Consider the following 9,246-nt stretch of genomic DNA (forward strand, 5'->3'; position numbering starts at 1 on the left):
AATCAACTCATTTTCATATGAAAGGTTTTGCTCGAAGACTCGTTTTGAAACAGAGACACAAGGTAACTTGGAATGTTCCGTGTGGCCCGGTCAGGGGATCTACTAACTGTAAGCATATTAGACGAGCTAACGCCATGGCTTCTCATGTCGTTTATTTACCGCACACGCACGTACCATGTCATCGGGCAACCATCCACCCATAAAAAAGTTTCCTTTTAACTGAAACCACAATATAGTGAGCCAGATACTATGATCTCTTGTAGTAATAATAAAAAGGAGAAGCAAAAATTTAAAAATATACAATCAAAAGAAAAACAAAAAAACTAACAAATAGACAGGTAAATCAATAAACTGATAAAGAATAAATAAATCAATTAATTAATTGATTAATTGAGGGGGAAAATGAGTAACACAATGTTACAATCTGACAATTTGCCATTTGAAAACCTTTCTTACCGCAACGCTTGCAATTGAACATTGTTGGCCGACAAGGTCAAATTATAAAAAACTTAATAAATCACAGGCTACCCAAGCTCGAGAAGCAGCAGGTCAGTGTGTTATTTGTAGCTGGGCGATCGGTCGTTTTTAGTGTCTTCTTCTCATCAGCGCCACGTCCACAGGCTGCTCCGCACACGTTCATTTCGTACCGCGCTATTTTCGCTTTCGCTGAAGACGGATTTGAAAAAGAGGTCATTATTCTTCGTATTCTATTAGTTCCATCCTATGGAGTGGGGTGGGGTGGGGGTGGGGGGTGGGAAGGGAGGAGTTTTATTACAAACGTGATATCCGGAAGTACACAGGATTTTAGTTAGCCTTGAGAATACTTTCATCTCTTACACAATATGTTGATAACAAAAAAGCTTGAAGATTAAGCATTTGCGTACACAGATGACAAGCACGTAGCCGTTTAATAGGGCTGAAGGAACAAATATGACGCAAGGTTCTGTTGCTTTCATGGAACTGCTTCCAAAATATTTCCTACAATCAGCCTGCACACTAACATACGCTCTCCCATACCGAGAGTAGGACAGGAATTTGTAATTTATTTAGAATTTTGGTTGCGCATAGTTGATAATGACCAGCATGAGGAACAGAGACGAAGATGAACTGTTAACGTCTTTAGTTGAAGATTTCTTCTTGTTTTGCGGAGTAAGCAAATAGAATGGTGGCCGTAGTAAAATTCATAAAAATTTGTTTTTGTGGTGTACGATGGACTGTACGATGTAGGATTAAAGGTTCAGCTTCGCCTCCCTGCCCACTCCTCACTTGCTAACTATTTCCCAGTGATCTTTGCGAGTGCAGTTCGTCTCCGCCATTTTGAAACGTGTGCAGGAAAAGTAACGGTAAATTGACTTTACCGTAATTTCAAAGGTTTGTTCTTTGTTTTTAAACAACTTGAACCAGTGATATTCCTTGATGTGGGTCATGAGCTAACTTTCTTCACTTTTTTGCTTATCGGAACTAGGAGATGGAATGTGAAGACGTGTGTGTTGACAACTTGTGAGGACCGTCCCTGGACGACGGTAAGCGCGCTTGGAAGTTGTTTTGCGGAGTGGTTACCGTACAGTTTGGTTAGATAAATATTGACTAGATAATAAAATAGGATATAAACGTCGTATGTGTATCCATCAGAGTTTTTCCTTCTTTTAAGAGGCACATAACAGTGGCGGATCCAGACCTTGAGCTAAGCGGAAAGGGGCGGGGGGGAGGGGGAGGGCGGTTTTGTTTTGCTTGTCCTGCTGGCGTTTCTTTCTTCCTTGATGTTTTCTTTTTTTACCCAAAATAGGGGGGAGGGCCCTCCCCTAGATCCGCTACTGCATAAACTGGGAATCATGTAGCGCATTATTTCTATGGGTCATTCCATTTAAGGACGTTCACATGAAAATTTCCAGTTGATAGATTTTTTTAAAATTTTTACTGCAGTTAGATAATGAGTTTCTTGTGTCAGAAATGCAAAAAAAATTGGGGTCACTGACTTTGTTTCAGAGATAAAGCATGTGGAAACTACCCTGATTTTGAAAAATTGGTGCACATAATTACATGTAGGCATGGTCTACAGGGGTTTATAGTTAAAAATATCAAAGGTGAGTCACGGAGACAAATGATCTCAGTCATATTTTGTAGAAATGGCTCTGTTGCGTAAATAATTCCAACTGTTGTCAATGTTTTCACAAAACTTAACCCTTCAAGAGGCATTTGAAACCACCGCACAGATAAACAAAGAGCTAAACAGAATGGAACTTGATGGCATTTTGCAAAAAATTCAGACTTCTAATTGATTGATTTTCTCCATTTTTTGCTAAACGTAGGAAATTGGTAGAGAAAATGATCCATCAAAAGAAAAATAGGGGTCACCGAACAGCCGATATCATTAAATCCAGGCAAGGCCATCTGCCCTATCATTGTTTATCATTGCGTGCTCATGCATGATGTGGACTGTGAATTTGTGTGCACAGTAAGGATGTGCAGAAACAATTAGCGTGAACATTCTTAATCGGCCCCTTCTTCCCCTTCTATTGAGGAGCTTTGAATTTTACCCCTCGCAGAAAAGTTAACTTCTTTACCCCCCAAGAAAGGAAGACTGTGCCAACACACTTGCCCCTTCAGAAACGGCCTTTTAAGACTCCCCCCTCCCCTTCAGATTTCCTAGCACCTCAATGAGGGGCGGGGGAGGGGGGGGTGCAGAGGTGGTTGAGAGGCATCATAAAGCCTTGATGTACCCATAAGACATCAGCACATTTTAAAGAACCAAAATGTGCTCTCTGATGTTCAAACAAACTGATAAAATTGAGGTATTGGCATTTGAAGTCAGATTGATCCAGGCAGCAAAGTCTGAGAGCAGTCTTTACCCTAACCTGCGAGCAGGCTCACACTGGAGTACAAGCGCCTGGGGGGTAGCCACGAGCGTGAAATGAAGCGGCAAAGCCACGAGACAAGAAAGTGAGCCTGCTCTGATCTCTGCAAATTTTTATTTCCACCCTGGAAACTGCAGAAAAGAATAAGTCAATTAATTTTCACCAGAAGTATGAACTTTGGCAGGTGAGCTTTCTCAGGAAAACTGTAAATCTTTTTCATAACAACGTGTAGGCATGATATCCATTGTTGATAAAGTTCTGCCGAAGAAAAACCGTCAAAGTTTATGTCTACTAACGACACACACTTGATTCCAAGTGATTTAATTCTTGCTTTTGCAATCTGGTCTTTGACAATGCTGGTAAACGGGCAAATGCCTTCATGTTGTTTCGTTGCCGCTTGCAATCACATGCGTTTTAAATATTTAACGTTTTAAATATGCAGTCAGCAACATGACAAGTACATCTTGATTCATTGACATACTTTCAACTGCTATTTTCTGCTCCCTCTTTAGTATGGAATTTAACCAGAAATAGACTGGAACTTTGTTAAAACATCAGAATACGCACACTCAACTCTTCCTCTGACTCCAAATGTGGACGACTTGTTGTTTATTGTGCGGTAAATTACCAACTCCATGGGCATTTAATCGCTTCTCATCAAACATAATAGATTGACAGTTTTCTCGCCTTTCCCACTTTTTGACCAATGGTATTTCATATTGTTTGTCAAAGCAGAAATGAAAAAATTACAGAGATCAGGGCAGGCTCACTTTCTTTTCGCCTCTTCACCAGACTCCATCCCGCCAGATCACTTTGCTCTTTGCTGCTCGTGCGCCTGACTCAAAGGTGAGCCTGCTTACAGGCTATTCTTGCCCAAGAAAACAATCCTCTGGTGAGTTGTGGCCCATTTAACTGTTCCTTAGGTAAAAGTGTATTTGAGGTCAACTGTTAACATGAAATCAACGTGTATGTGGTTTTTTTTTCAAAGTGAAATCAACATCTCTGAGCTTTGGTGTGTCAACATTTAACTGTCTTCTTTAAGTGAAATGAGCATCTCTGCGGTCACGCATTCTCCTGAAATCAACATGTAACTGTTTCTTAAGTGAAAAAAAAGCGTCTTTGAGGTTGCCTTTTGACATGAAATCAACATGCACAGTGTATGTGTATTTTTTTAAGTGAAATCAACATCTCTGAGCTTTCCTGCTGAGGTGAAATCAACATATTTATGAGTGTTTTTTTTAAGTGAAATGAGCATCTCTGCGGTCACACATTCTTGTGATTTTCTTCTTTAAGTGAAGTGAGCTTCTCTTTGTGGTCACGCGTTCTCCTGGAATCAACATTTTAGTGTTTTTGAAGTGAAATCAACACCTTTAAGCTTAGGCATTCTCGTGACATCCACATCCTCGCGTTTACATGTTCTCGTGAAATCAACATTTCACTGTGTCTGAAGTAAATCAACATCTCTGAGCTTATGCCTTCTCGTGAAATCAACATTTCACTGGTTTTGAAGTGAAATCGACATCTTTGTGGTCAGAAATTGACGTGAAATGAACATTTCACTGTTCATTAAATGAGAGAAAATATATATATTTGCAGTCAGATGCTGACTTTTTAACATTTAAACACCTGAAGATGCCGCCAGAGGAAATCGAGTATTTTTTTGCATACATTATATCTCAAAAACAAAGCAAAAACCAACGGCAAAAATACAGGACCATGTTTTTCTTTTACATTGTGTTGTTCAAGAAAATATCCATACCCCTCTCATGGAAGGTTTTTTAGCTTGAACCCCCCCACCCCCACCCCCCTGGAAATTTCATTTTAGTGCCATACTTTCCTTTAAAAAATTGGGCTTTTGAACCCCTCCTCCCACTTGGAATTTCTGTTAACCTTCCTTGGGGTGAGTATGGATATTTTCTGGAACTACACATTGAAGACCACATGCAAAAATTCAGGCACTTTTGAGAAAAAAATAATTTCACACAAAATCGTCACTTAGCATGGTTTTGCACTCACCCCCTCACTTGATTTTTGTTGGGTTTTTTTTTTTTCATGATGTTAAACAAAATCCTGCAGAAAATTGTTGCTGCAAACATATTTCCAGCAAATAGTATCCAGCTCCTGAAAATACATTTAATCCATATTGATCACCATTAATAAACAATTTGCTTCTGTCCGCAATAATTAGAAGCATGCCTTTTATTGAGGGACTTTGATATTGAATTATACTACATGTACTACACATTGTCAAAGAACCATAATTATGATACAAAACTATTAGACTCCATGTTCATACTTGTACAATAACATTTGTATGTTGATCAGCCATTTGAACAACACATTTGACAGTACCTGGTCTTCCGTGGTGAAAATCTTTCAAGGAACTTCTCAAACTCATTAATTATTCATCAAGTTTGGGAAAATATGACCGTGACAGTGTTTGATATCTGATCGTATGATTGTGATATGATTTTATCTCTCCGTTTTCTCCTTAGGGAAAGTGTTTGACCACATTTTCAATTACCTCGAAGTTTGTCAAAAATACACCACTTCTCCTTGTATATTTGACTCTCTCCTCTACATGGACAGCTTAAACTTGACATTTATGGTCACTTCTATTGTTAGAAACCTGTATTAAATGGACACTGCAAAAAGATGACAGTTTTTTTCCACATTTTAATAGATTGGTCATTTCAGTTTACCGACAAAGAGCTGTCACAGAAATGCGATACATTATTTGGTTTTGTTTTACAAAACTTTTGGTATTGTTTGATTTTGTGAACCTTCACATAATTCGATTAATATAGATACTGTGCTGCATACTTAAATGCTTTACCTCATATACTTGTCATTGCTAATGGAAATACAGTATTTCAGAGTTATCAGCCAGGCATGAGAATGCTATTTGACCCTTCAAAAAGTCTTTCAATACTGATGAATATTAATATGACCCTTTTAAAGCTTTTCAAGACAAATTCTGAAGGACCCTGTTTTCAACAGACACCCTGTATTAAGCGGACACTAGCACAGGTCCCAAGGGTGTCCGCCTAATACAGGTTTGACTCTAGGTGCGCTATTATAAACCTACATGTATTTTACCCTGTTCAGAAAGATCATGAAAAAGCGGATTTAAAATAGCTTTAAATTCTGTGAATTGTTTGGTGGTTGGTAATTAGTTGTCTTGTAATATTTTTAACTTGGCTCTGAAGGAAGGTATTAAATCTTTCTTTTCCAGATCAGATGCTATCAGTGACAAAGTGGACCAAGGCATAAAGTAGTTATCTTTAGAAGGGGTGCATGATTTGTTTTGCAATCCAACTTTTGGGTGAACCAGGTAAACAAACTCTTAAATAAGCCAAGTTCAACATTTGTAAATTGAATGCAGTCATGCAATCTATTCTGCCATAGTTGACCTGTACATGAATAGACTGAAGTGCTCTCTTTTTTTAACGATACTGTTTTGAATTAATTGTCAATCAAATAATTCTTAAAATATTCTGTAGCCATGTTCAAAAGTCTTACTCAGTAACAGACTAGTTAACTAACTGAATGATCAATCGCCTGATTGATTGACTGACTGATTGACACACTGTTGGGTGGTCTAATTGACTGACCAAGTGACGGACTGATGGCCAGAGAGATGGACAGACAGATGGACTGACAGATGGACAGAAGAACAGATGGATGGACTGAATAACCAACCAACTGACTGACTGATTGATTGACTTGGAAATGGACGGACTGGTCAATTGCCTGATTGATTGACTGACGGACTGATGGATTGTCTAATTTACTGACTGACTCACTGACTGTCAGACAGGCTGACTGACTGGCTGGCTAATGAACTAAACAGAGTGACTGACTAGTGGATGGTCTAATTGACTGACTGCCTGACTAACTGCTTGACTAACTGACTGACAGGGAGATGAACTGATTAAAAGATTGACTGACTGGGACTGACAGACTAACGGCCAAGTGACTGACTGACTGACTGACAGACAGACAGACTGATCAACTAACTGACTGACTGTCTGACTAACTTACTAACTGATCAACTGATTGAATGACTGACTGACTGACTGACAGACTGACTGACTGCCTGCCTGACAGACTGACTGACTGACTGACTGCCCTGCCTGCCTGGGACTAGTGATCAATTGTCTGATTATTTGATTGATTGACTGCCAGACTGGCTGGTTAATTCTCTGGTTGATTGATTGACTGACTCATTGACTGGATTGTCTGACTGATCGACTGACTGACTGGCTGATTGATTCTCCCATTGATTGATTGATTGATTGATTGATTGATTGATTGATTGATTTACTGACTGATGGACTGAAGGAGTGAGTGACTGATCAAATGCTGAAGACCAAATTTTGAACCTTTCGTTATACTGATCGACTAATTGATTAGCAGAAAGGAATGGAAGAACCTGCTGACAGATGGACAACTTACAAACGGACTTACAGACAACCATGTTAGTCAGAAAGAGAGACTGAAGGACAGACAGACAGAACAACTTAGACAGACCTGTAGCCTGATTGGCAAACTTAGTTACATACTTGTTTATAGAGGGCCTCTGTTTATTCATGTGATTTTGGTACAGTACATTGCATGTACATATCAAACACAGTCAAACCTCTCTAAGTGAGCACTTGAAAAGGACCATCTCGGTTCTGATATACAAGTCTCAGAATTGTCTCGTGCAGCCAAATTACTTAACTTTCATAAGCAGAGCTCTCATTGGTTTTGCAAAATTCCTAAGAGGTCGCCTGTGGGTGGTTTGACTGTATTTCATTCAACTGTAAACCTTGATGGGTACGTTTTTCAAAACATTTTCCTTCTTTCACCACTGTTTGATTTGGTTTCATTAAATTTGGCAACAGATGCTTGTTCAAGCAAAAAGAACCAAGTCATTAAATCTCATTTCCTAAAGACATGACTGATTTAGTTTGTGTTACTTAAAGAACATGTATCTAGCTATTTGTCTTGGAGTTCAAAACTTCAGCTAAAGCAGACTTCTTTCAATTGCAATTTTTCCAAGCAACTGTAAAGTTAGAAGAAAAACAGTTCTTTCAAATTCATTTTTTTCCTGCAGATTGAGAATTGTTTTGAAACCGTAGAGAAAACGATAATTTAAAGAGCAACTGCAATCTCGAATGAATTTCTTGATGTTTCCCAGTTTGGAAATTATGGAATTAAATTGCGCAGAAATTTGGGCCGTAAATTGCATGCTGTCACTAAGAGTTGATTTATTTCGGTTGTTCATTTGACATGCTTTCGGAACCTTTTCGCTTTTTCTTGATGGCTAATATAAGCACGACAAGCACCAAAAGTATTCATTTCGTATCCGGTTTCGAATTTTCCTCTGGTTTACCAGTGATTTATTTGGAAATGAGCCCCACAATGGAATTTTAGTTGAGGGTTTTGAAAAACGTACTCTGAGCCAGTCCCAAAAGTGATGGACATATTATTTCTCCTTACAATATCGATACATTTCCAAGCAGACAGGTGACGGGAATAAAGAAAATTATTAGCTCAGAATATTTTCTTGATCTAAGGCCAAATTCTCAAAACTAGGATCAAAACACATAAGGCAATTGGTAAGGAGAATTGATATGTGTCCATCTTAGGACTAATACAGTTATGTTTACAGTAACTAAGGTCTCAATAAAACTAAGCTGTACGATTCCAGACTGGTTTTAGTAAACGGTTTGTTTCTGTTACAATGTGTGCCACAGATACGTTCAAAATTCAATAGGAAAACAAGCTTTCACCTAGGATTGCCACACAACTGTATGCGACATCCCGTCACGCTTGTCCCTTTGCGTGACGACCCTTAGTATATTTTGTGCGTTTTGAAATGCTGAAAAGATGTATCTGTGGCGTACATTGACCTGAGAAACGAGCTGTTTACTGAAACTAAGTGTTAATCATACTGCAAAGTTTTCTTGAGACTTCTCCAGAACTTGGCTTATTTTAGAGAGTTTATCTGGTTCACTCACATGGTTGGATTGCAAAATAAAACAACACTGGAGGAAAGATAACAATACTTTATTGAAATAAAAATTGTCTCTCTTGTCCATTACTTTTAATTAAAAAAAAATGATCTAGCCAATCTTGTCCCTGCTCTTTGGGTGCTTCCACTCTGGCTCTGATAAGCGGTGTCGTCTCGTTAGTCCTCATTTAATATTCCAACTTTGAAATCCTGGTCTGTTTTATCTGATTCCTTAATCCAAGCCGGGGACAGTAGAACACTTGGGAGAGCTGAACGTTTGCTCTCAAGTGGGGTGGACAGCGTAAAGGAAAGTGAGAGTTTGCGCCCCATGCCTCCGGGATCTCAGTCTTAATTTGTCACAATGCCACACTCGAGTAATTTTGGAATTAA

This window comes from Orbicella franksi, chromosome 1, assembly GCF_964199315.1.
Source record: "Orbicella franksi chromosome 1, jaOrbFran1.1, whole genome shotgun sequence".
NCBI classification, from domain to species: domain Eukaryota; kingdom Metazoa; phylum Cnidaria; class Anthozoa; order Scleractinia; family Merulinidae; genus Orbicella; species Orbicella franksi.